Source organism: Grus americana, chromosome 1 (genome assembly GCF_028858705.1).
Source record: "Grus americana isolate bGruAme1 chromosome 1, bGruAme1.mat, whole genome shotgun sequence".
NCBI lineage: Eukaryota > Metazoa > Chordata > Aves > Gruiformes > Gruidae > Grus > Grus americana.
Window position 1 is genome coordinate 143,646,469 of NC_072852.1, and position 25,535 is coordinate 143,672,003.

Genomic DNA, 25,535 nt, shown 5'->3' on the forward strand with positions numbered 1-25,535 from the left:
CTCAGAGCGACCAGCAAAACACATGAGTTACCTGAGATCCTTTTCCAATACTGGGCTTCCCCAAGCCCTAACCCAAAGGCTGTGTATTAGGTGGAGAATGCATCAGGAAATGAAAAAGAAGTGCTGGCTCAAACTGACAGCTCAGCATTGAAAAGAAACAAGAAGATCCTTCTGAGCCAAGCCCTGTTCCCAAGTGGAGGAGCCGTGTGTTACACAGTACTTCTCTATGCAACTGTACCAGTACATAGTATGACTCCAGTTTTCCCCATTGCTCTAAGTGTACAAATGGGTACCATTGTTTCACAACAGGAACTTAGAAAAGCTGGCCAACTTTGACAAGAGCCATTTAGAGAAATATTTACAGAAATATTTAGGTTGCAATGTACCTCGGAAGGTCATTGAGTCCATCCTCCCATTTAAAGCAGAGACAATTTCAATGTCAGATGACACTGCGCAACTCCCAGACAAGTCTGTTCTGTCTTCTCTACACGCAGTGGAAGACAGCAGTAGATCCCCTTGGCTTCTATTCTCCAGGCTGAAAAATCCCAATTCTTTCAGACCCCCATAATCATCTTGGTACCCGCTGCTGAACTTACCTAGTTTGTCAATGTCTTTCTTGTACTAGGAGGCTGAAATCTGGACGCGGAACTGCACCTGCAGATTCATGAGTGCTGAGTAGAGAGAATAATCACTGCCCTTGACCTGCTGGGTCCGCTGCTCCCAGTATAGCCTAGTATGTGGGTGGTTTTCATTACCCTGAGGAAGCACTTCTAATTTGTGTTCAGTTTGTTGCTCACCAGAAACTCAGAGCCTTTTCTGCAGACCTGTCAGTCAGTCATTCTCTAGGCTAGATGCAGTTAGTTTTTCCCAAATATCTTTGCGTTTGCTTCAGGAGGTTCCCGTCAACCTATTTCTTCAGCATGTCAAGAGTGCTCTGAATAGCAGGCCTATCCTCCAGTGTATCAGGCAGTGCCCCCAGTTTGCTTTCATCCACAGTCTTGCTAAGGCTGCATTTCATTCCATTGTCCAAGTTACTGTTAGTACTAAACACTACGAGTCTCAAGCACTGATCCTTGAGGACCGTGGCTCATAACCAGTAACTGCATTCAACAACAGCCTGGGCTGTTTTCCCAATGCCTTGTCCTAACCTTAATGCTGAGAAAAATTGTTGTCCAGCTGAGTAGTAAAAGCCTCTGTTTGAACAAAAGGACACAGAGATTAACTGAGTCACGCACTCAATATTTTAAAATACTAAGAAGTTAAAGAGGAATTAAAGTATTAAAAAGGCAAGTGAGCAGTAAGAACATAAAGAGCTAGATACCTACAGGAGTAAATTCTGGGTTGATATCAAGTTAATGGTGTCCGATTTCTTAACTTGTAAATTAAGCTCTTAACTCTTAAGCTCTAGGATTAGTTAGGGTTTTAGACATACTCCTGTCCTTTCAGATTCCTGTTGATTACAGGCCACCACTCAATGTGTCAGCCAGTTGTCAATCCCATTCTCAATTTTCTAGTTGCCCATCTTTAAGAGATCTGAGGAAACTTCAAGTATGAATAGGCCCATTCTTGACAGTAGAACAACGGCAGTCAGGCACCAGATTTTTTTTTAAATTTTATTTCTCTCAGTAAATTAATTCTTATTCTTTTTAATATGAGACAAACCCATTATTTTTCCTTAAACAAATTAAAATGTTACTAAAACTTCTTGACTGAACTATTTCAATCACTTTCACAAACTGGAAAATATCCAGTAAGGACAAGGTACCCAAACAGTTAAAGTTAGCCAAAATGAAAAGCAAATACAATGGCATTTTAAAAAACTACATGTGAGGTATCATTCATTCTTGGCTGCACTACTGTTTTTTGCCAAGAAAATGAAGAAAGTGAAGAAAGCCTATATATTATTCCAGACTTTCCACATGAATGTACAGTTGCCTGAGCTAGGAAATGCATTTTCAAATTTCTTAGTTTTTCTTGGTTATTTCACTACATCAGCAACTAATGTTATCTCTTCATTTTCAGATGTTATTGACTGAATTTTGCTCTCCATCAGCTGAAAGAAAAATACAAACTTCCATTAGTTTTATACATAAGGTTAGGTTAGCCTCTACTTACTTATGCACAATTCTGAGAGTATTTAAACTTTTGTTGCATATTTTATAGAAATATTTCACTTCTTTGTTTCTTAGCTGATAAGCTTTCCTTAGCTGGACATAACAGTGAAATTTCAGCAACTTTGTATTGCTGACACATGATTTTTGGCTGGTCTGGAAGTGGACAGGGAGAAGATGTGCTTTTCTCCAGTGCACCACACAGATTACCACAAATCATCTCACAGAAATTAATATAAAATAATTAACTTTGCTAAGGTGTGAAAATAGATGAGTACACAATGGCCTTAAGTTTAGCTAATTGAACAGACCACGAGAAACTACTGGACATAGCACGAGAAACTAACTGCTGGACAAAAAAAGGGTGCAAGTGAGCTGCTGGTTCGTATGCTGATCTGGTCAAATGCTGTGTCTGACCATCACAGTTTGTCCTGTTGCCTTACAAAATCCTATTTTGAATTGTTTTCTGTGCCACCTTGCTTTCTAGCCTGTGTAACTTGCTAGCAAACTTCATTGAAGCTGGAGTAGTGGGTGAGTGGGAGAAGATCTGTACCTGGAGACCCAAGGTGAGAGCTGGTGACCTGGTGCGGGAGCCAGGGTCCAGTCACAGAGATCAGATGTAAGGAACTGGCTAAATTTTTGTGAATTTATGGTTATTGTGAACGAAGAGGGTGAGGGTGTATGCACGTCTCACTGGCAAACTTCAGCCCTGCTCCGCCAGAGAGGAGCAGCAGGCTGTCTGTGGTGTTGGTGTTGACGTGGCGCCAGCACGGACACCCGTGCAGGTCTTTGTGGCCGGCTGCGTTAGTGTCCTCTGGTGTGTGTGTGTTTGTGCATGTGTGTGTGTGCCTCGTGTTGGAAAACACAGAGCACTTGCTGCTGTCTGAACCTACCAAAGGGAGCATCAGCCCCTGTTCCTGTTAAATGGCAGAAACCCCCTGACTCTGGAAGAGCACTGCATTTGACTTCCCTGAACAAACTTGCCTGCTGATTTGCTCTTGTAATTGCTCAAAATATGGCAAAGAAAGAGAAGAGTTACTCTCTGTATTAATTTCCTTATAATTTAAAAATACCTGCAATAGAGTTTTGTATGTATTTCATACATTTAATATAAAATCGAAAGAAAACACACCTCTGGATTTGTATCAGGCAGTTCATGAAATGCATTTTTTGGCTCTGGGATTTGTGGAAATGCTGCTTTCCAACAGCCAGTCCTGGCGATCAAAAGGGATGGAATAGAAAAGAACAATTAAGTAACCATCATGTGTCAAAACCATTACCCCCTTGAACCAGCTCTTATCTTCCTCTTCCAGGATAGAAGAGAAATAACAAATATACATCATCTCAGCACAGAATGAGCACATATCAGGAAAACTAAGAATTTAGATGGTAATAGTTTCATTTTTGGTTAAAGATTCATTAGCAGTTCCTTCCTTCTTTGAAAGGAAAAGGAACTCCTAATTGTCCTGCTCTTTAAGTCACTACAACCAGTGAAAAGTGGATGTAAAAATATTAACAAGTCGGAAGAACAGCATCTTCTCTGAATTACTGTATATTTCTGTACAACTTGTGTGATACAGCAGAATATCATTTTAACTGTTTCACTTACATTGTTTATTTCAAGAAGCAACCTGCTTAGCTTATGTGCTTTCAGATACATTCAGTTTGCGAGGACGATTCTAGTGAACATTGCAAAATCTTCACCAGTAAGTACAGTGAACCTGTGTGTTTGCAATAAATTCAGCAGTTCAAGAAATCAGAAAACCTACTGCATAGACAGTCTACATTGCAAATATTCAGAGTAGCTGTATTGTTAATATAAGTAATTGCATATAATTGCCCTGGAAAAAGTTGTGTGGATCAGCTGGGGAGGGACTTTGGGCATCACCGTTATAGTACTTGCCTCAGGATTACTAATTTGCATTGATTTCTACTACAGTGTCAGTGAAAAAGTTTTATCTATACTACAGGGACACTTCTACCTTATTTAAGAACTGCAGATGTTTCACACACCCACACAAAATAAAATAAATGCATAAATTAAGTTTACCTTTTGCAGAACAAAACTGTGACGATTGCCACTAAGAGGGTTGCAACTACTGCCACAAGTAAAATCCATACTGAAGAAGAAATAATCTTTTCATTTCCTGAAAGAGAAACAGTCATAAAGTATTATTGTTAACAAAGAGGAATAGAAGCACAGCTGTGTCAAGCATCTACTCCAGTGACTGACTGGTGAATGTCAGTCTAAAAGGTTTCACTTGGTATAAAAGCCAACTTTTTAATTTAGCACCTTAGCAGTAACATCTGATGGGAAGGACTGACTTTGAGCCTGTTTGTCCATCCCCTGCAGTAAGCAAGTGTGCACTTCAGTTGCAAACGTGCAACTTTTCGTATTGATTTCCAGTGTCAGACTGTTAAGAGATGCATTAATTCTCTTCCTCCTCTTCTCAGTAATGTGGAGGGAAACAAAATATTTGCCAAGCCTTTATATATCTGTGTGTTCATAGATGCACAGCAATGTGTGAGGTAGCTAGGACGTCACGGGGGGGGGGAAGAGCAGCCCCAGGCATGGATTTTCGTTCTTACCAAACTCTATAGGTGCGCTCCACTGCCCCCAGGCTGGGCTCAGAAGGCAGGCACTGCCGGCTGTTCTCATTTTCAGGAGGTACTTCTTTCTTGTATTGTATCTTTGAAATGTGTGACTTTTCCCCCCTTCCTTAAAACAAAGCAAAACTGAGTTGTTTGTTGCTTGACTGGTAAAGGGGCATTTACCACTGAAACTTTTACAAGGCTGGGAGAGCATTGCTTGCTAAATTAAACATACGCATGTTTGTTATGTATATAATATGTACAAATCTGTGTATCTCCTTAAAAAATAGCCTGTCACTCAGTAAACTTTTTATGTTTAGAAGCTTTTCATCTTTTAAACTATATCCTGTAATTTCTTACAATACAGTGTGATCTATCGATAATTTCCCTTGGTGCATTGACAGAGGCAGAAAAATATATCTTGAATACTGCTAGAATTGAGTGATTTGAGGAATAAACTGTCTGCATGCACCTCACCTTCCTCAGTCTTTGCATTATGACTTTTCAGGAAAAGCATAACTTTCCAGCCAAACCTGTAAAACAAGTAGAAAGCTGCAATACTTAGCGTTACTACAATTTACTGACACATGCATGCTTTTGGATCCGTTCAGGATAGAGGTGGGATGTGCCAACTGCAGTGATTAGAAGGACGTGCAGCATATTGGGAGGACAGCCTCCATCCCAAAGGATCCCAAAGGGCTTTTGTGGTCTTTGTTTTTCATTAACAAAATTAAATTCCTAGGTGGTGTTTTCTCTGTGTCTCTTTTCTCTGCTGTGTAACTTCAAATTCTGATCGAAATATTTGAGGCGGAGAGTGGACAATATAATGTAAAAATGGAAGGTTTTTCAAAATACTTACTGAATAGTAGTAAAGTTCTGCCCTTCAATGTATAATAAATGACATATGTCATGATGATTTAGCAGTTTGACACATTCATGAACTTTATAAATAAGGATCCCTTAAAGCACAGGACATTAAACATATACTGATTTAAAGGCATTTGCGTACTATTTACTTTTCACAAATGACTATGAAACTAACATGCGTTGCTGATTAGTAGAACAAGCAGGCTTACTTGTACAGAAGTATATTTGGTTTTTCCCTCAGGATTGTCCTGTAAATTGAGAAAAAACAAATAATTTATGATTGCTTGTTTTGTGCTTAGATAATAAGTTACTTTTATCTACTTTCTCCTTTTTCTGCATTACTCTTTCTTATCTAGTTGATAGTTTTTTCAGAAGAACTAGTAATTTATCTAACATTTAGCATCTAATAAATAATTCATCTACAATGCCAAGTTTATATAGTTATTAATTCTCCTATGGAAAAAAATTTGTTTTCCTTACCACCAGAGTTGAGAAATAAAATTTATTTCAGATTGGTGATTAAACTGAAACACAAGCAAATCAGACCTGAATGAAAACTGTAACTTTATTTTTACACACAGCAGGAAAAAAAAAAAAAGATAAAAATCTGTGAAATAAGCTTTTTCATTTACACCTGCTGTTTCTATTTTACAATAAATGTCACTATACTTAATTGTAAATACTGTGTAAATATTGTTTCCTTTTCCCTCAGATGAAAATATTCAGGACTGACATGGATTCACAGAAATTTTCAGCTGCCCTCCAACTGCATTTTTGATAGAATGAAATTCGCTCATCTCTTCTGAATAGCCATGACTACCATGTAATGTAGTGACCACATACAACTAATGACTGCAGACTATATCATCTCCATTAGCCTGCCAGTGTTATGTATTTTTAAATTATTTTTCATTCTGTATTACTTCATTTTAAAACAAAATGAAATTAATCCAAACTTGTTTTATCAAATAGCTGCGTGCATGCTCATGTGGCACCTGAATATGAGTTTGCAAGGCATGATGTTGCACAGGACCACTTCTAGAATCTCTAAAGAAGCTAGCTTAAGCACAGGGATCAGTATAGGAGAAAGTGTAACAATATAGTCTCCATTTTTTTGTGTTTATACTAAAATCATATATGAGAAATGAAAACAATGAGGTCATGGTAGACTTCAGAAAGTGGAGTTTGCTCCAGGACAGCTGGTCTTTTGCAAATTTGAAGGAAATGTATTAAAGGGCATTGCATTTAAAAAAAAAAAAATGGAAAAAACGTGTATGGCAGTTAAAAACAACTCTCATGCAGGGGATGGTGGCACCAATCTACTGACCTAGTAACAAGGGACATTGGAAAGGCTGGGGTATTTTGTGCCTTTTTGGCTCAGTTTTTAGTGGTAAGTTTTGCCTTCAGGTTTCCCAGATATCCTGATCTATAAAGCCTTAACTTAAAACAGTGCTGAAGAAGAATCCAAGATTCAGTTTATTGGTGTCAGACATGAAAAAATGTGATTGAAATTATGTTACTCACGGTGTTATCCTTTTTTTTGTTGTTGTTTATTTGCTCCCAATGCAAGTAATTTCCAATTGTGAAAATAAAGTTTAAAGGTTAACTGTAATATATGTTTCTCATAGTGTATTAGTAAAACAATGCAAGTTTATACCTGGCAGTGGTAAAGCAATAAATTTTGCAATACAGTAATTGCTAGACCTTGACATAATTAGTAATTTGAAAACTGCTAATGATTATTTTAAAAATGCTAGGCTATTCAGACTATGTGTGAATTGACTATTCTTTATAAACCGAGTATTAGGCATATTAAAAGACTTTTAGAAGTACGTATTGCTTTACTGCAATGTACTTTTATTCCAATGTCACACAGAGTTTTCTATAAACTTTATGTGCTGCAACAGCCAAGGGATTCGGAGAAGTAATGCGTTTTTGTAGCAGTTATTTGGGCTTGCAAGAAAACCCATCTATGAAATAGCAAGCCCGATCCAGACTAAGAAGTTTCAAGTAACAGAAATCTAGGAAATGCCTTCAACCAGCAACTAAGTGGCCAAATCTGGTTGTAATACAGGCAGGTTTTTCCTTTGCAGTGACTATCTGCCACCGTGTGGTCATAGGACGCAATTCTGCCACAGTTACAGAGTTAGGTCTACTCCTGCAGCAGAACACAGCAATCTCCCTCCTTCCCTATTGCTGCAAAAAGACAAGGTCTGAATTAGAGTTTCAGTAGCTTAAATGATTCCCTCAGTAACCTGTGCTTGTTCACGCTGCCTTTCTGCTTTCTTTCACATTTATTTTCTTTTTATTTAACATTATACACCTTCAACTCTTGGACCAACAGGTGTGTTGCTTGCTTATCTATGTTATCTGGATAAGCTATTTACACATTTCCTACATATATAAATTTCATTCACCTCCATCAACTCATACTTCTTAAGTGGATGCACGTTTCTCTGTCCAGTATTTACAGCTGAGCTCTGCCCTTTCACAAAGATGCAGTCACCATGGGAAGGACTCCAATCCAGGACAGCTCCAACAGGTCTTAGTGAAAGAAATGCCTTTTCTGAGTTTTTTCACAGCCAGAGCTGTGACATGTTCAAGTCTCAATTAACCATGCTTCTCCTCTTAGTCCCACACAGTCACAGTCAACCTGTTTACCTCCAGCAATATCTCACACAGGGGAACAGCGAAAAAAAATGGGGCAGTATGGCATAACAGGGTGCCTGAAAAGCACAACCACAAAGGAATAAGGTGCTACGTGTGAGGAAGGCTGCACCATACAGAGAGACGGATTTTCTTTCTATCCATGTGTACTGGTAAATGCAAGCATATGTATTAATGTTAAATGTAGGTGAAGAAATTCCTCTTACCTTATACTTTTTATGTCGAGTTCATATTTAAAACACTTGTCTTTGTTAGAATGACTTATTTGTGGTTGTTGCCATTGAATTATGCAATCATTTTTAATTTCATCACAGTTGACAGTGATATTCGAGGGAGGCATGAGCTTTTCTGAAATGATATAACCAAGAATTCAATCAAATCACTTGATCTCTTTTTGCTTTGATAAAAGAGAGTGCAATTGCAAGTAACACCTCTATGAAGAAAGATACTCATTTGTATCTATTTTTCTCAGGAACTCTGTTAGAAATAATTGAAAGACCAAAGTTCTTTAAATCATGTCCCTAGGATCAGAAAAAACATGGACTAAGCCAGGGAACATGACTTAGGAGCATACAAAGATACAACTCCCTTCCATTTAGTTTTCTAGATGAATAAGGTAGAGCCCTGTCTTCTTTTTATACAGGTGTTTTTTACTGCAGAAGAACAAGCTGATGCTAACCCTAATGTAAGAAATCCAAAGGTAATTTCTTTCTTCAAGCCTCCTCACGTGATGCTTCTGTAACATGAAGGTGTTGGTTGCTTGGTGTTGTGAACTATGCAGTTTATTCCCGCCTTCCAAAAATTAGCCATGCAAATTTGAGAATGACACTTCAGTTTTAAGAATCTAGCCAACTTTTTCACATATCTCCCTTAAATTCATAAATGTGAGCAAAAATATAAGGACCTTTATATTTTGATTATTGCTAAGGACTTGATTATTGTAACAGCAAAAGACAGCCACTCATGACAGAATGGGTGATGAAAGGCTGATAGAGGAAACCTGAGTTTCAGCTAGACTGCTACTTTACATCAATATTTAGAGACAAGCCTAGCCTATTTGTGATGGGCTGTTTGGTCAAAGAATAGTCTTGGTTCATCTGCCATGAGTGATATTACAGCTCAATACCTTCTCCTTACAGAATTAAACCTTGTTTGTCCATCTTTTGGAGGCAATCCCAAACACAGTGGGACTCTGCCGAAAAGACTTTGCCCCAGTAAAAACAATTGCACAGGATGATTCCAAGTAGAGCACCTCATGTGAAAGAGCATATGAAAACCTGGGGTATTTTGTACACACGTTAATTTCTTTAATCAAGGGTATGGTGTCAATCTATGCCATCCCCACTGGCAATGAGAAGGAGAAATCAGTGCTCAGCTAAATGTCTCACAGATTCACAGATTCACAGGACGGTAGGGGTTGGAAGGGACCTCTGGAGATCATCTAGTCCAACCCCCCTGCTAGAGCAGGTTGCACAGGATCACATCCAGGTGGGTTTTGAGTATCTCTAGAGAAGGAGACTCCACAAACTCTCTGGGCAGCCTGTTCCAGTGCTCGGTCACCCTCACAGTGAAGAAGTTTTTCCTCATGTTCAGATGGAACTTCCTGTGTTCCAGTTTGTGCCCATTGCCCCTTGTCCTGTCACTGGGCACCACTGAAAAGAGTCTGGCCCCTTCCTCTTGACATCCACCCTTTAGATATTCATAAGTATCGATCAGATCCCCTCTCAGTCTTCTCCAGACTAAACAGACGCAGCTCGCTCAGCCTTTCCTCATATAAGAGATGCTCAAGTCCCCTAATCATCTTTGTAGCCCTCCGCTGGACTCTCTCCAGTAGTTCCCTGTCCTTCTTGAACTGGGGAGCCCAGAACTGGACACAGAAATCCAGATGTGGCCTCACCAGGGCAGAGTAGAAGGGGAGGATAACCTCCCTTGACCTGCTGGCCACGCTTTTCTTAATGCACCCCAGGACAGAATCATAGAATCATAGAATGGTTTGGGTTGGAAGGGACCTCAAAGATCACCTAGTTCCAACCCCCCTGCCACGGGCAGGGACACCCTCCACTAGACCACGTTGCCCAAAGCCTCATCCAACCTGGTCTTAAACACTTCCAGGCACGGGGCCTCCACAACCTCCCTGGGCAACCTGTTCCAGTGCCTCACCGCTCTAACAGTAAAGAATTTCTTTCTAATATCTCATCTAAACTGACCCTCCTTCAGCTTAAACTCCTTACCGCTTGTCCTGTCACTACACTCCCTCATAAACAGTCCCTCACCAGCTTTCCTGTAGGCCCCCTTCAGGTACTGGTAAGATCTCCCTGGAGCCTTCTTTCCTCCAGGCTGAACAATCCCAACTCTCTAAGCCTGTCCTCATAGGAGAGGTGCTCCAGCCCTCCCATCAGCTTCGTGGCCCTCCTCTGGACTCTCTCCAACAGCTCCATGTCTCTCCTGTACTGGGGCCCCCAGAGCTGGATGCAGTACTCCAGGTGGGGCCTCACAAGAGCGGAGTAGAGGGGCAGGATCACGTCCCTTGACCTGCTGGTCACACTTCTTTTGATGCAGCCCAGGATACAGTTGGCTTTCTGGGCTGCAAGCGCACACTGCCGGCTCATGTTGAGCTTCTCATCAATCAATACCCCCAAGTCCTTCTCCTCAGGGCTGCTTTCAATCCATTCCTTGCCCAGCCTGTAGCTGTGCTTGGGATTGCCCTGACCCACGTGAAGGACCTCGTACTTGGCCTTGTTGAACTTCATGCGGTTTGCATGGGCCCACCTCTCCAGCCTGTCAAGGTCCCTCTGGATGGCATCCCTTCCCTCCAGCATGTTGACCACACCACACAGCTTGGTGTTGTCAGCAAACTTGCTGAGGGTGCACTTGATCCCACTGTCCATGTTGCCAACAGAGATGTTGAACAGTGCCGGTCCCAGTACCAACCCCTGAGGAACACCACTCATCACTGTTCTCCACTTGGACATTGAGCCGTTGACCACAACTCTTTGAGTGCGACCATCCAGCCAATTCCTTATCCACCGAGTGGTCCATCCATCGAATCCATGTCTCTCCAATTTAGACACAAGGATGTTGTGCAGGGCAGTGTCAAATGCCTTGCACAAGTCCAGGTAGATTACGTCAGTTGCCCTTCCCTTATCCACCAACGCTGTAACCCCATCATAGAAGGCCACCAAATTTGTCAGGCAGGATTTGCCCTTAGTGAAGCTGTGTTGGGTGTCACCAATCACCTCCTTATTTTCCATATGCCTGAGCATAGTCTCCAGGAGGGTCTGCTCCATAATCTTGCCAGGCACAGAGGTGAGACTGACCAGCCTGTAGTTCCCTGGGTCTTCCTTTTTACCTTTCTTAAAAATAGGGGTTATGTTTCCCCTTTTCCAGTCGGTGGGAACTTCACCGGACTGCCAGGACTTCTCAAATATGATGGCAAGTGGCCTGGCCACTTCATCTGCCAGTTCCCTCAAGACTCGCGGATGCAACTCATCAGGTCCCATGGATTTGTGCACCTTCAGGTTCCTTAGATATTCTCAAAGCTGATCTTCTCCTACAGTGGGCGGTTCTGCATTCTCCCAGTCCCTGCCTTCTGCGACCTGGGCAGTGTGGCTCAAGGATTTGCCAGTGAAGACTGAGGCAAAGGAGTCATTGAGTACCTCAGCATTCTCCATATCCTGGGTAACCAGGTCGCCTGTTTCATTCCAGAGGGGACCCACATTTTCCCTCGTCCTCCTTTTATCACTGACATACCTATAGAAGCTTTTCTTGTTGTCCTTGACATCCCTGGCCAGATTAATTTCTATCAGGGCTTTGGCTTTCCTAACCTGATCCCTGGCTGCTTGGACAGTTTCTCTGTATTCTTCCCAGGCTACCTGCCCTTGCTTCCACCCTCTGTAGGCTTCCTTTTTTTGTTTAACTTTGCCCAGGAGCTCCTTGTTCATCCATGGGGGCCTCTTGGTGTTTTTGCTTGACTTCCTCTTTGTTGGGATGCATCGGTCCTGAGCTTGGAGGAGGTGATGCTTGAATATTAGCCAGCTGTATTGGGTCCCTCTTCCCTCCAGGGCTTTGTCCCATGGGACTCTACCAAGCAGATCCCTGAAGAGGCCAAAGTCTGCTCTCCTGAAGTCCAGGGTAGTGAGCTTGCTGTGTGCCCTCCTTGCTGCCCTGAGTATCTTGAATTCCACTTCCTCTTCCTGATCAGGTGGCCTGTAGTAAACACCCACAACAGTGTCACCCATATTAGCCTGCCCCTTAACCCCTACCCATAAGCTCTCGACTCTTTCCTCATCCTCCCCTAGACGGAGCTCAATACATTCCAGCTGCTTTCTCTCAAAAAGAGCAACTCCACCACCTCACCTGGCTGGCCTGTCTTTCCTAAAAAGTGTGTAACCATCCATGACAGCATTCCAGTCATGCGAGCTATCCCACCATGTCTCTGTAATTGTAATGAGATCATGGCCCTGCGACTGCACACAGATACCTATTTCTTCCTGTTTATTCCCCATGCTGCGTGCATTGGTGTACAGGTGTTTTAGAGAGGTAATCAAGTGCAGAGGTTTCCCTGGAGGGGTGCAAGAGGGTCTGCCATAGCCACACACACCTTTGAGGTGGTTGGCTTTCTGGTTCTCATCTTGGGAGGCAGCTACAGGACATTTGTTGCTGCTCTTGTTAGCCTGGCTTATTCCCCAGTTGTATGCAATGGCATGGGCTTTGCCATTTTGGACCCCACCCCCTGAATCCTTTAGTTTAAAGCCTGCTTCACCAAGTTGGCCAGCCTGCTGCCAAAGATTCCCTTGCCTCTTCTAGATAGGTGGATCCCATCCCTCTCTAACAGTTTATAGTCAAAGAATTTCCATTGTCATAAAAGCCAAAACCCTTGTGATGGCACCAGCTATGTAGCCAGGAGTTGATATACATTATACGTCTATCTCTGGCTATCCCCTTCCCTCCAGCTGGTAGAATGGAGGAAAAGATAACTTGGAGACCCATGTTTTTCACTTGCACCCCCAGGGCTTTATAGTCTTCCTTGGTTCTACCCAGGTTCTGGCTTGCAGAGTCATTCATGCCCACATGAAAGAGTAGCAGTGGATAGTAGTCTCTGCTCTTGACAAGTTGTGGCACGCTCTCGGCAACATCTTGCATCTTGGCTGCATAAGGCAGCATACCTCTCGTGACTCCCTGTCAGGTTGGCAGATGGGCACCTCGGTGCACCTTAACAGAGAATCTCCCACTAGAAACACTTGTCATTTCTTTTTATGGTATCCACTTTGTGCTGCTGGTACAATTTCTCATTGCACATCTTGCTTATGGGTGTCGACAGCTGTTAAGGCTTCATCTCTGGTTTTGGTTGTGAAGCTGGAGGGTGAAGACTGAAGCGGAGCCCTACTTTTGTGGGTCACCAGGGTCCAAGGTGCCTCATTCTCTCTGGTGTCCACTACAGGTACTTGGTTATGAAACCACCTATCTATCTCTGTCTTGACCTCCCTAATACTGTGCACCCTTTTTACTGTTTCCTGCAACTCAGCCACCTGACATAGCAGATCATCAACCTGTCTCCTGAAAAGTCTCCTCTGTTGGAAGGTCTTTGGCCATCATTGCAAGGACAGCAGGGGGGAGAACAGTCTCTTAAGCCCTGTGGACCTTGATCGAGAAAGACCTAAAACCAATAAGGGTAGCTTGCTAAAGAATCTGAGGTAGGCTGCAGCTGTGGAGCTTTCTTGCTTAATTTTCCTCAGTGCTCTTTTGCTGGGGGAATAGGTTTTCTTGAAGAGACCATAGTCTCTTACTTTTGACTCTAGGTGAGACAGTGTACTTGGTTCCTTCTCAGGGATAAATGTTCCACTACCCTCATGCAATAATAAAAATAAAGCAGAAAGAAATTCTTTACTTACCAATTTTATACAGTTCAATGTACTCATCATAGAACTGGATCAGGGAGTCTTTGCTAGACCCATTCACCAGGAAGTAAGCTTTTTCAGTCTCTATCTTCACATTTTGGAATCTACATCCCCTGTTTCTGCCTTTTTCATCTTTAATGTAAAGCTCACATTCCATCTTGTCGACATATCTGTACATAGCAAGGTATTTTAGTTAAATGTGGGCAGTGTGATGTGTCAAATAAGAATTCAGACTTCCCTAGACTCAAGCAGACCTACTTACCTTGAGTTCTGCCAGTAGAGAAAATATTGGGTATCTCCTGGAGCACACCTGCCCGCTTGCCAAGTGCAGTTCATGAAGGAAACATTATAAATCACACAGGAGAAATTTTCAATGGCTGACCCATTCATGCCTGCAAACACAGCAATACCCATGATGAGGAAAAATCATGTGACTGTGCCAAACTGGAGGATCTTGGTACTCGCTTAGATATGTTAGACATCTGCAACTGCAGCTGTTATTGGTTGGGTTAGGAATGACTTGCTTCATTTTAGGTAGTAACAGTGGAAGATACTTGCACTGACAAATTCAAAGAAGAATTTGTCATGGATAAACCCCCTAAAGATATTATAGCTGCATCTGATAGAATAAGTCTCAGGGGAGCCTACACTGCTGTAGTACAGGGTGACACCTAAAGAGGCTACCTGTGTCCTTCGAATTGTTCCTATTCAAGAGTCACTGGTGCCACAATGCCACCAACTGTAACATTTGCCTGTCATCCTTCAGTACCCTGCTGTAGCATTTTTATTTGAAGGATATTCTTCAGTGCCCTGCCAAATGACTGAAGAGCATGAGGAGCTTCCCTATGGACTCCAAAGAGGGAGAGAAACCCAAGTGCAGAGCTGTGAAGTTTTTCAAGACTGTAGGGAGGTGTTGGTGCAAACTTGTGAGGTGTTTGTGCTCTGCAGCGATACCTTCTTCCACCTGGGATTAACATGAGGAATCTTGTCCTTATCACAAACATATCAATTTACTCCTTAACCCCCACCCCCAACAAAACCCTGTAAGGAGACTAAACATACATTTTAAAAGGAAGAATTATCCATCCTTTTATAAGGAATCAGCAAACATTTTGAGGCAGGAAGTAGCACAGTTTTGTGTATGCCAACTCCATGTTGCTTAAATGAACAGCTCTGGTACCTCATTCTTTTAACACATATATTATCTCTCTCATATAAAGAGGAGTAAATTCTGTCAGACCTTTCATTATTGTGGATGGGACGCTGAAAAGTGTTGGGCATTACACCATGAGTTACGCTGTGACAATCTGTGACAAGGTGTCACAGATTTCTCAAGGAAGAATTCCAAAACTACAGCCACAAATCCGTTTCATTTGGATTTTAAATAACATTTTAAAGACATTCAAATGCAGTCAATAAAATATTAGCACAATTAAAAGAGAAGTGGCAATTAAAAACATGACACCAAGCAAAGTGGCAACTGAGGACTGAAAAATTGCTGAGCTAGTTGTGGGAAACTCCTTTTCACTGAAACGTCATAAGGCTGTGAACAAGAACCTGTTCAACCTACAGGAAACAAATGAATTAAGGAATGAAGGGTTTCAGTTTTGCTTTTACCTCTGGCCATGGGAAGCAGGCATACAATTTCCCAGAGTCTAACGTATTACCTTGAGGATTACATCTGCATATGCCTGAGTATGTGCCATTCGTGTTCACTCCTGTAACAGAAAAGCTTGCCCCAGAGTGCAGAGGAGGTGCTATATTTCCAAACATGCACTTCATATTCTCTGCCTGAAAAATGTCATGCAGCAGGTGTACTCTTTAGTTTTTCATCTATTGGTTTACACAGTGCTACTCCCTGTAGAAAGGGCTTAAGCTTGTGCTTGATTTATAACAGTGGGACCACTACAATAGTGAAGTAGGTACTGATGTCTTCCCAGGCTTGAGAACTCTCTTCCCAGAAGTTTTGGGTAATGAACCTTTGCCAGTGCAAGGTGAGGAATTCAGTGCTTCCCTCCAGAAAAGCTCATGGCAGTGTTATGAATAGCAGTTCCTCCCCTCCTTCTACCCATATCCGCAATAGTCCACCAAATCAGTTGAACCACGGCAAAATAGAACATACGTGTTTTCATAAGAATCAACAGATGGCTGTATTTTGCTTTGCACTCCTTTGAAAGACAAAGGAAGATACCCCACAAATGATTGCCTGGGCAAGGAGCTGACTTGAGATTCATCTCCACTAACAATTTTCTAAAAAGTAGCACCTAATTTGGGCAAGTCATATAGGTGCCTTGTCTATGCAATGGTGAAGGAAGACACAGGCAGCGACATATAAGATGCATGGGATACACCGCCTTCAGGCAGGGGCTATACCTCTATAGCAGCTCCTGTCAGAGCTTAGAGGACTATAATTTCCATGCTTAGTTGAAATGAGGGTGACATGAATCTACTCAAATTTGTGACTACTGATACAGGTGATATAACTGCATGGAGTATCAGAGGAGTGTCCAAATGTCAGAATTTTCTAGAAACTGCCTATAGAAACATTAATGTTTACTACAGATGTGGCATACATCTTGCTTGACACAGTAATGTAGCGTAAAATGCTCCCTCTCCATTCATGCAAAACAGACTGTGGAAACCAATACCTTCCTGTTACAGCTCCTGTTCCTGAAACACCTTTATTTTGGAGATTACCTACCCAATCAGATGCACAAGAAATGTTGGCCAAATGGATGGAGACAGCTTTGGGCTCTAGAGGAAGAGAACTCCTTCTCTGGAGATATTCAAAACCTGCCTGGACGTGATCCTGTGCAACCTACTCTAGATGTTCCTGCTCTAGCAAGGGGGTTGAACTAGATCTCTAGAGGTCCCTTCCAACCCCAACCAATCTGTGAATCTGTGAATCTGTAAATCTGTGAATCTGTGAACTTAACTAAGACAGGAACAATACATGTACAGGTAAAAGAATAATCCCGAGAGAACAACTTCATGACTTGCTTTGAAGTATCTGTGCAGCCTGTAGAGGCCAGTGAAAGAGAAAACTATTTTGCCTAACAAACCTAGTAGCTGCAAAATAGGAAATGCTTAGCTTGCTGTCTTCTCTGCATAACCACTGAAAACAGACTAAATCAGAAGCAGAAGTTGCCTTTTCATAATGTCATGACACTTCTCAAGTAATCCATTTTACACAAGATCTGAGTTCTGGATCTTCTATCTGCTACAAAAAATTCGGATCTGGAGCTGAAGTTTGGATCTGATCTGGACCTGAATTTGGCAAGGAGTGTAAAAAATAATAATAAGGGCTTCTACAGGTACGTTGGTCAGAAAAGAAACATTAAAGAAAGTGTATTGCCCCTGATAAATAAGACAGGAGAACTAGTGACAACTGACATGGAGAAGGCTGAGGTACTCAACAAATTTTTGCCTCAGTGTTCACTTGTAATCACTCTTCCCACATGTCTCAAGTCCCTGAATCTCAAAGCAGGGACTAGGGGAATGAAGTCCCTCCCATCATAAGAGAGGATCAGGTTTGAGACCACCTGAGGAACCTGAGCATACCTAAGTCCATGGGACCCAATGAGTTGCATCCTAGGGTCCTGAGGGAATTGGCTGATGTAGTTGCCAGGCCACTCTCCATCATATTTAAAAAGCCATAGCAGTCAGGCAAAGTCCACAGTGACTGTAGAAAAGTAAAAGGGTCATAAGGAGGATCCTGGGAATTACTGACCAGTCAGCCTCACCTCCTTGCCTGGTGAAGTCATGCAACAAATCACCCTGGAAAGTTATGTGGGAGCATACAGAAGACAGGGAGGTAATTAGAGACAGCCAACATGCCATCACCAAGGGCATTTTGTGCCTGAGTAATCTAGTGCTCCTCTACAGTGGAATGACTGCATCAGTTGATAAGGGAAGAACAACAGATGTCATCTACCAGGATTTCTGTAAGACCTTTGGCATGGTCCCCCACAACATTTTTGCCTCTAAAATGGAGGCATATGGGTTTGATGGATGGACTGTTAGATGATAAGGAATTGGCTGGATGGTTGCATCCAACAGCTTACAGTAGGCAATGGTTCAACGTCCAAGTGGAACCAGTAATAAGTGGTGTCGCTCAAGGCTCCATACTGGGACAAATACAATTCAATATCTTCATTAATGACATAGAAAGTGGGATTGAGTGCACACTCAATAAGTTTGTGGATGACACCAAGCTGAGTGGGGCAGCTGATTTGCTAGATGGAAAGGATGCCATCCAGAGAGACCATGACAGGCTTGAGGAGTGGGCCCATGTGAACCTCATGAAGTTCAACAAGGCCAAGTGCAAGGTCCTGCACATGGGTCAGGGCAATCCCCAGTATCAATACAAACTGAGGAATGAATTGATTGAAAGCAGCCCTGCAGAGAAGGACTTAAGGATACTGGTAGGTGAAAAATTGGACATGAGCTGACAATGTGCACTCGCAGCCCAGAATTCCAACCATGTCCTGGGCTGCATAAAAAGAAGCATGGCCAACAAGTCAAGGGAGATGATCCTCTCCCTCTACTCCAGTCTCATGAGATGCCACCTGGAGTACTGCGTTCAGGTCTGGAGTCCCCAGCACAAGAAAGACATGGAGCTGTCGGAGTGGGTCCAGAGGAGGGCCACGAAGATGATCAGAGGGCTGGAGCACCTCTCTGGGGTTGTTCAGCCTGCAGAAGAGAAGGCTCCGGGGAGACCTTACTGCAGCCTTCCAGTACCTAAAGGAGCCTACAATAAAGCTGGAGAGGGACTGTTTACAAGGGCATGTAGTGATAGGACAAGGGACAATGGGTTTAAGCTGAAGGAGGGTAGATTTAGATTACATACAAGGAAGAAATTCTTCACTATGAGGGTGGTGAGGCACTGGAACAGGTTGCCCAGAGGAGCTGTGGATGCCCCCTCCCTGGAAGTGTTCAAGGCCAGGTTGGATGGGGCTTTGGGCAACCTGGTCTAGTGGAGGGTGTCCCTGCCCATGGCAGGGGGGTTGGAACTAGATGATCTTTAAAAGTTCCCTTCCAACCTAAACCATTCTATGATTGTATGAACCTGCTTGGCCCTCAGGAGCCACTCCAGAAATATTGTGTCTTCACAGGTTTCTGCGTCACACCAATCAGCCCTGAGCAATCACATCACCACATTTCCAATGTCCCTGAATGCTTATGTCTCGTTTTTAAGTAAGTCAGTAAGGATGCATGTAGCTAATTCATTCTGTCCTTTGTACTTAAAAATTATCATCTCCACAGCATGAGATGCCTCTCACCAAAGTTCCTCTGAAACCAAGAAAAGAAACAATCTTACACTTCAGTCCCATCAAGGCCCTGATTCCACAAGAGTCCTCTGAAGGCAAGAATTTCACAAAAAAGGCCAGAGAACACAGGTATGCCTCAGTACCAAGATAAGTCTCAACACAAACTAGAAAGGACTGCTGAAAGAGACTATCTTGTACGTAACAAGGACACTTTTTTCAATTACTTAAGAATATGAAAGAAAAAAAGAAAGTGTAATGACTTATCTCCGTTAAAACTTTGCACAGCAATTTTACCATTATAGTCACGGTAAAATCTCCTGCAGTCACTGAACACCGGTTCTCAGTGAAATTCATGCTGCTCATCCAACTCAGTTCCATTTTTCCACTGATTCAGCATCAAATTTCTAATAGGTCAGTCTGGCATCTCCGCTGCAAGTATCACATAATAGGATCAGTAAGGTGCAGGACTGATTCTCAGATTTTTAGATGCAGAGTTTACTGCCTAGCACATCTAAGAGAGAAGGCAACTTAAGCACAACTACCCATAATGAGAAGCATTTTACACTCCACCTCAGAGGATTGCCCCATGGAAGTGCTCTACTCACAGTCTGTCCAGTGCCAGCCGGCACACAACTGGGTGTTCAGAAGCATCCACTGGATCATTAAGATGAGTGCAAGAGGAGCAACCATCTCTTCCTCCTTGGAGAGAGAGAACAGTGAAACTTGCTCGAGGTGAAAGATGACAGCATAAACCACTCTCCTCTGAATTTGTCTAGTCCGACCTGCTCATTATGCCTGCTTCTACATCATCTGACCGTCTCCCAGTTCCGGTGGGAGGAAAGATTAGATAGATTTCTCAAGCAGTCAGAGAAATATTCAAATTAAAGAAGTTAAAGAAGTTGTCCTTTTCGGTAACAAAACAATTTGTGTGATGATTTGTGAAGCTGGTGATCTCGGGAGCACTGTATAAAAATTACATACATACATTTAATGACCGGCTATCTTAAAGTCTAAAGATTATTTATCTGTCTGCTATATAAAAAGGTTAGGAAGAACAGACATCAAACAGGTGGGTAAACAGCTGCAAACAGAAAATATCTAAATGGGTTACAGCAATATCAATGAGCTTGAGTTACCCAATGGTGAATATGGTAAGTTTGGTGAGAACATCTGTTCATGTACTTTCAAGGATGTTTTTGAGTATATGCATAAAGTGGATCTAGGTGTCTAACTTCTACAAATTCAGTACGAAACCCAGTAAGAAAATAAAAATTGTTGCTAGGACTTTTCTTAGCAGGCAGTAGGTACTTTATTTGCAAAAAAACTTCATTCAACTTAGTTCCATGTATTCCTCTGACGGCTTTTTAGATTTTGCCTGGGATGTCACCCCTCCAGCCCTGGACTTCCTAGAGTCTCGGTGAATACGTCAGCAAACAAAGTAGTCAGAAAGACAAAGTTGGACCTACCTTCTATTTCAAAATGTCTTTATCTCATTTATCTTTCTATCATAGTCTTCAGGTTCAGAAAAGATGGAAAAACTTGTATTTGAATTGGTTGTATAGCTATAAATAGGGCTGTCTCCCTTGCTGCTTGTCTTTTGGGGAACTGTCATACCATCGGAAGTGTTGCAAGATACGATATTCTTCACTTCCCCCCTGAGTCTTACCAAATGCATGTAGTTGCACAACTCATGATTTCATAGAACATGAACAAGCAGTTAGCAGGTTAAATTTTCCTTTCTGACCAGAGTCCACTGGTGCTTGGGAATCTGGCGAGTGCAAACAAATCTTTTCCTTTACACATATTTCCCTCTAGTTCTAAATAATACCGAGTAGTACAAAGCATCTCTGGGCCTGTGGGCTGCGGGGGCTCCCCATGGCGGCTCAGGGCAGGGCTGGCAGCCAGGGCCTGTCCCAGCCCCAGCCAGGCACAGGGCAGCCGGGGGCAGCGGGGCAGCCCCAGCATCGGGCACCTCCATGGGGACGGGGACAGGCTGAGGCTGGGACGCGGGCTCATGGCCGGGCAGGGCCTGGCTGTGGGGAGCTGGGGCAGGGGCTGATGGTCCCAGGGGGTTGAGATGGGGTCCAGGGCCCTGGGCAGGATTGGGGAAGCCCCGGGAGGCTGGGCAGGCATGATTTATGGGGCACTTAGGGAAATGACAATGCAAACTATAAAAGTTCCTTAAGCCTGTGGAAAAAGAGGATTTCAAATCTTGGATATGAAGTCTTCAAATAAGATATAACACAATCAAAAGTTGTGATCTGGGTTTGTTCTCAGTCCATTTCTCCCAGTGTCAAAAAAACCAAACCACAAAGCACTGCAAAAACAGACAAAAAATTGCAAGTAGTAAGCATCCAAGTATAAAAAGCCACTCCAATGCCGAGCATTTGTTCTCTTCTCAGGTCACAGCTGTGATTTTCTAAAGGAGAGGGTTATTATAAACATTATAAAATATTGAAAACTCTCTTATACCCTGAAAGGCTTTGCTGCACAGAAAAAGATATATTTTACTCAATAGGGAGATTTCTAATCCAGGTAAAGTAATTTCATTTCTTCACAGGTTGAAATTGAAGCATCACTAGAAAATACATTTTTCAAACAGCAAGATATGTCAACATTTTCCTCTTAAAAACAGGCAGATCTGTTCTGCTGGAGTTAAAAACTTGTAGGAGAGAGAACTGTCCAGGTACTTCTTTACCACTCCCATTTCTTGCCTATTACATTTGGAAAATGTCACCTGCTGCCCAGCACCCTTCCAGGATGCTCCAGGATTCACCTTTATCAAAATCCCAAGGTCATTCCTACCCTACTGCTTCTTTATTGACATATGGAGTGATAGAACCATATCAGTAATAGTTCATATATCAGCTATTCATACATAACTAAGATATAATTATTTCCAAAAAGGAAAGCCAAAGATAGTGCAGTGCCGACTGTCTTTGGGAACAAAGAGGGCTTACCTTCTAGAGACTCAGAAATGCCAAGGCTCAGGAGTATTTCTGCTTCCTAAATTCCTGCTAGAGTGTGAGATTGATGACTGATGAGGTCTAAGGGTGTCGTCATTTTCTGGGTTCATTCTCTTAAATTGCTTGTGAACATGAATGATATTGAGTTGTCACTGAGACCAGCCAACACCCCAAAGTGGATGTCTGACCTGCTTTCTTCTCTGCAACTCATATAGTATAAAGGGAATAGGTGTAGCAAAGCAACTCTACTCATTGTATTAGCAACTTTTTGACTGCAAAAGTGTTTTTTACAAAAATAAAAATTGAACCAGCTCCGCTTCTTCTCGTATGCAGTACCAGAAGCATGAAGCAAGGCCTGAATTGAAAAGCAATGTATTAAGTGACACCCTATGGTTGTGTTCATGCTTTTGATCATGTCTGCCAGTAACTTGGTATTGATCGAGGCAATGAACAACTCACCTTGAGCGTCCAGAACTTTAAACAACTCCAGTCATCCCTACAAACAGTAATCTGGAAAGAATCAACAGACCCAATCCTGTTTTTTGGGATTTCAGAAAGAAAGGTCTAAGGCAATGGTGGCTTTATAAGGACCAGTTCATGGGAGCTCACTTTCTCATATGTTAGGAGAGAATAAAAATGTGACATGATTTTTCAGAAGCATAGAGTGGCAATGATGATCAAATAAGAATAGGTGGATATTCTACCAAAAAGTAGATTTAGTCATAGAAGATGCTCTTTTTGATAAGAATCACTGTCACTATCCCTATCACATTAAAGATGTCAACAGACAAAGCAACTGCAAGGTTAGACTTCAGGTCTGGGCCCATGGTAGTCATTCAGAGGAAAAAGTAGTCCATTGTTAGAAGTTTTACTGCACGTCCAAATTAAAGAAACTCCATACTTATCCGCGTAGGCGTTTTTTTAACACTTACTGTGCTGTAAAGGTCGAAGAAAGGACTTCTGATCACAAAGTGAAAAAACCCATGCTTTATTATGTCCTCATCTTTGGAAGAAAAGTAATTGATTTTGTGGTAGTAACAGACTACACTTCATGGAGAAGGGAGGGAGAGAAGTCCCAGGGCAATAAAATTAGAGCCACAGGAAATGGAGAATCAAATGGGGTTCCAGAAAATTAAGGAAGACAGAGTTTCCATGTATCTGCCTTTCTCTCTCCTTTCGCCCAGTCTTTTACCTCCTTTGGTCTCCCTCCTCCAGCAGGTAAGTTCCGAGAGCATTAGGCAGTCTCACACCCACAGTAGACACATCCAAACCAGGAGCTCTGCCCACCCTCTGGCACCTCACACTGCAGAAGCGGAGAAGGGAAGGAGTTGAGGTAAGCCATGCAGCCAAGAGTTTGGGCTGGGGAGGAGAAAGGCTAGAATCAATTGCACCAAAGTTGCATTTACTGTTCCTGCACCACTTTAGGGATGGTGTTTAAGGGCAGCTGTTGCTCTGAGGGGGCTGTAGCTCCACACTCCTATGGAGATGGAGTTTCTTGGCAGAAGCAGGACAACAGGGTTATGCCCACTGATGGCTGTGGCTGGACTGCTGGGCAGTGTCTGTATCTGCCCTTTCATCACGCTGTTTACTGTTGATACAGTGGGATCCTGACTGCCCTGGGCAACTGTGTGTTTTTTCTGTGCCTAAATCTAGCCCTGGGAAGTGCTGCAAACTTTCAGCTTTTGAGTTATACCAATTATGCATCTTGCAATGGGTGGACAAGGACAAACACATCTGTCCAGTGCTGGGTTCTCTTTCTCCAGTTGAATTCTCAATTGTGTGGCTACTTGTGTACCCCAAGAAAAGGCCCATGCTCACACTCTGAAGGTCTCCTGAACCTGTACATCAGGCAGTAGAGGAGCAGTGTGCTCTCTGGTGCTCTCTCAGATTATGCATGTCTGTAACACAATGAGGAAGTCTGAGTTTTGAGGTTTGGGGTACTTTTTGTATTTAAACTGGAATATACTGCAGCAGAACAATCCAGACAGCCCACAAGGACAGTGGTGTTACCACAGACAAATGAAATGGCCTACCCAGGGGATTTCTTTGCTTGCCTATATTTAGGCCAAGTCCTCACCTGAGGCTTTCAAAAATGCAAAAAATGAAAAAAAAAAAAAATCCCCAAACAAAGCTGGTGCTAATGATGCTACTACAATCTGTTATCTTTTAAATGGCAGAAAACTAGTGTCGAGTGGCTTCACTATGATCCAGGAGCTGGAAGAGAAATGAGAAGAAGAAGAGAAAGAGAAAGAGAGAAGAGAAAGCTAGGCAGAGACACTTTTGGCTCTACAAGTAGAGTCACTGCAGGAACAAGATTAAAAACAACCTTACTTAAATATCCCAAAGTCTTGAAGAATAATTTATTGCTCCAACAACAATAGGAGTGCTCACAAGAACTGCCTGAGCATTTTGCTACGCCAGTGAGTTACACCTTTTGTGTAGACCTCAAAAATACAAATAGGAGATAAGACCCTCTCTTTGGTCCTTGCAGCAAGAACTTTCTAGTTTTTAGCAAATGTCTTTCTCCACAGAACAGAGGAACAGCCATTAGACACCAGAATAAAGGACTTCTATCTATGTGAACATCTGAGCCACTTGGTTAGAAGGTTATATAGCCTGACCATCCTTTCCCAGTGACTGTTATATTGGGTCTTTGCCCAGGGATGGGAAAGCGTTACCTTAATCCCACTCCTACTCCCGCTTCCACTCTTTCATGGATAGAATTTCTGGTGTTCTCTTCAGGGTGCTGGTAGTGAACAAGTTTTCTGAATGGCTTTGCAGTCTCAGCAGCTTTCGTAGTGAAAGCAGTGGGGATGTAAGGGGTGCGCCAATGGCCATGGTCAACTGTGAGTGAAGCAGGATGGAGAGGATCCAGTAGACCTTATCTATTTAATTCCCCTTAGATTAAAGTAACTTTGGCTTTAGTTGGCTACTTCTGATGCAGGTGCTCTTATCTGTAGGCTGTTATAACTTAAACAGAAGGCTCCTGCTCTGGTTCTGTTTCAAAAAGTTATTAAAAAGAAATTGTTAATGAAAGCTTATTTAGAAACACAGAATCATAGAAAAATTTGGTTTCAAAGGTGGCCTCTTGGAGGCAATCTGGTCTATTGGAATTTTACCACCCTGAGAGAACTTCATCTACCGTGAGAGGATTTCAACCACCTG

General features: G+C 42.5%; 1 pseudogene; it reads right to left on the reverse strand.

The window, feature by feature from the left end:
* Positions 1-1,703: 1,703 nt before the first annotated feature.
* LOC129204286 (granulocyte-macrophage colony-stimulating factor receptor subunit alpha-like) lies at positions 1,704-19,810 on the reverse strand (annotated as a pseudogene).
* Between the last annotated feature and the right edge of the window lie 5,725 nt (positions 19,811-25,535).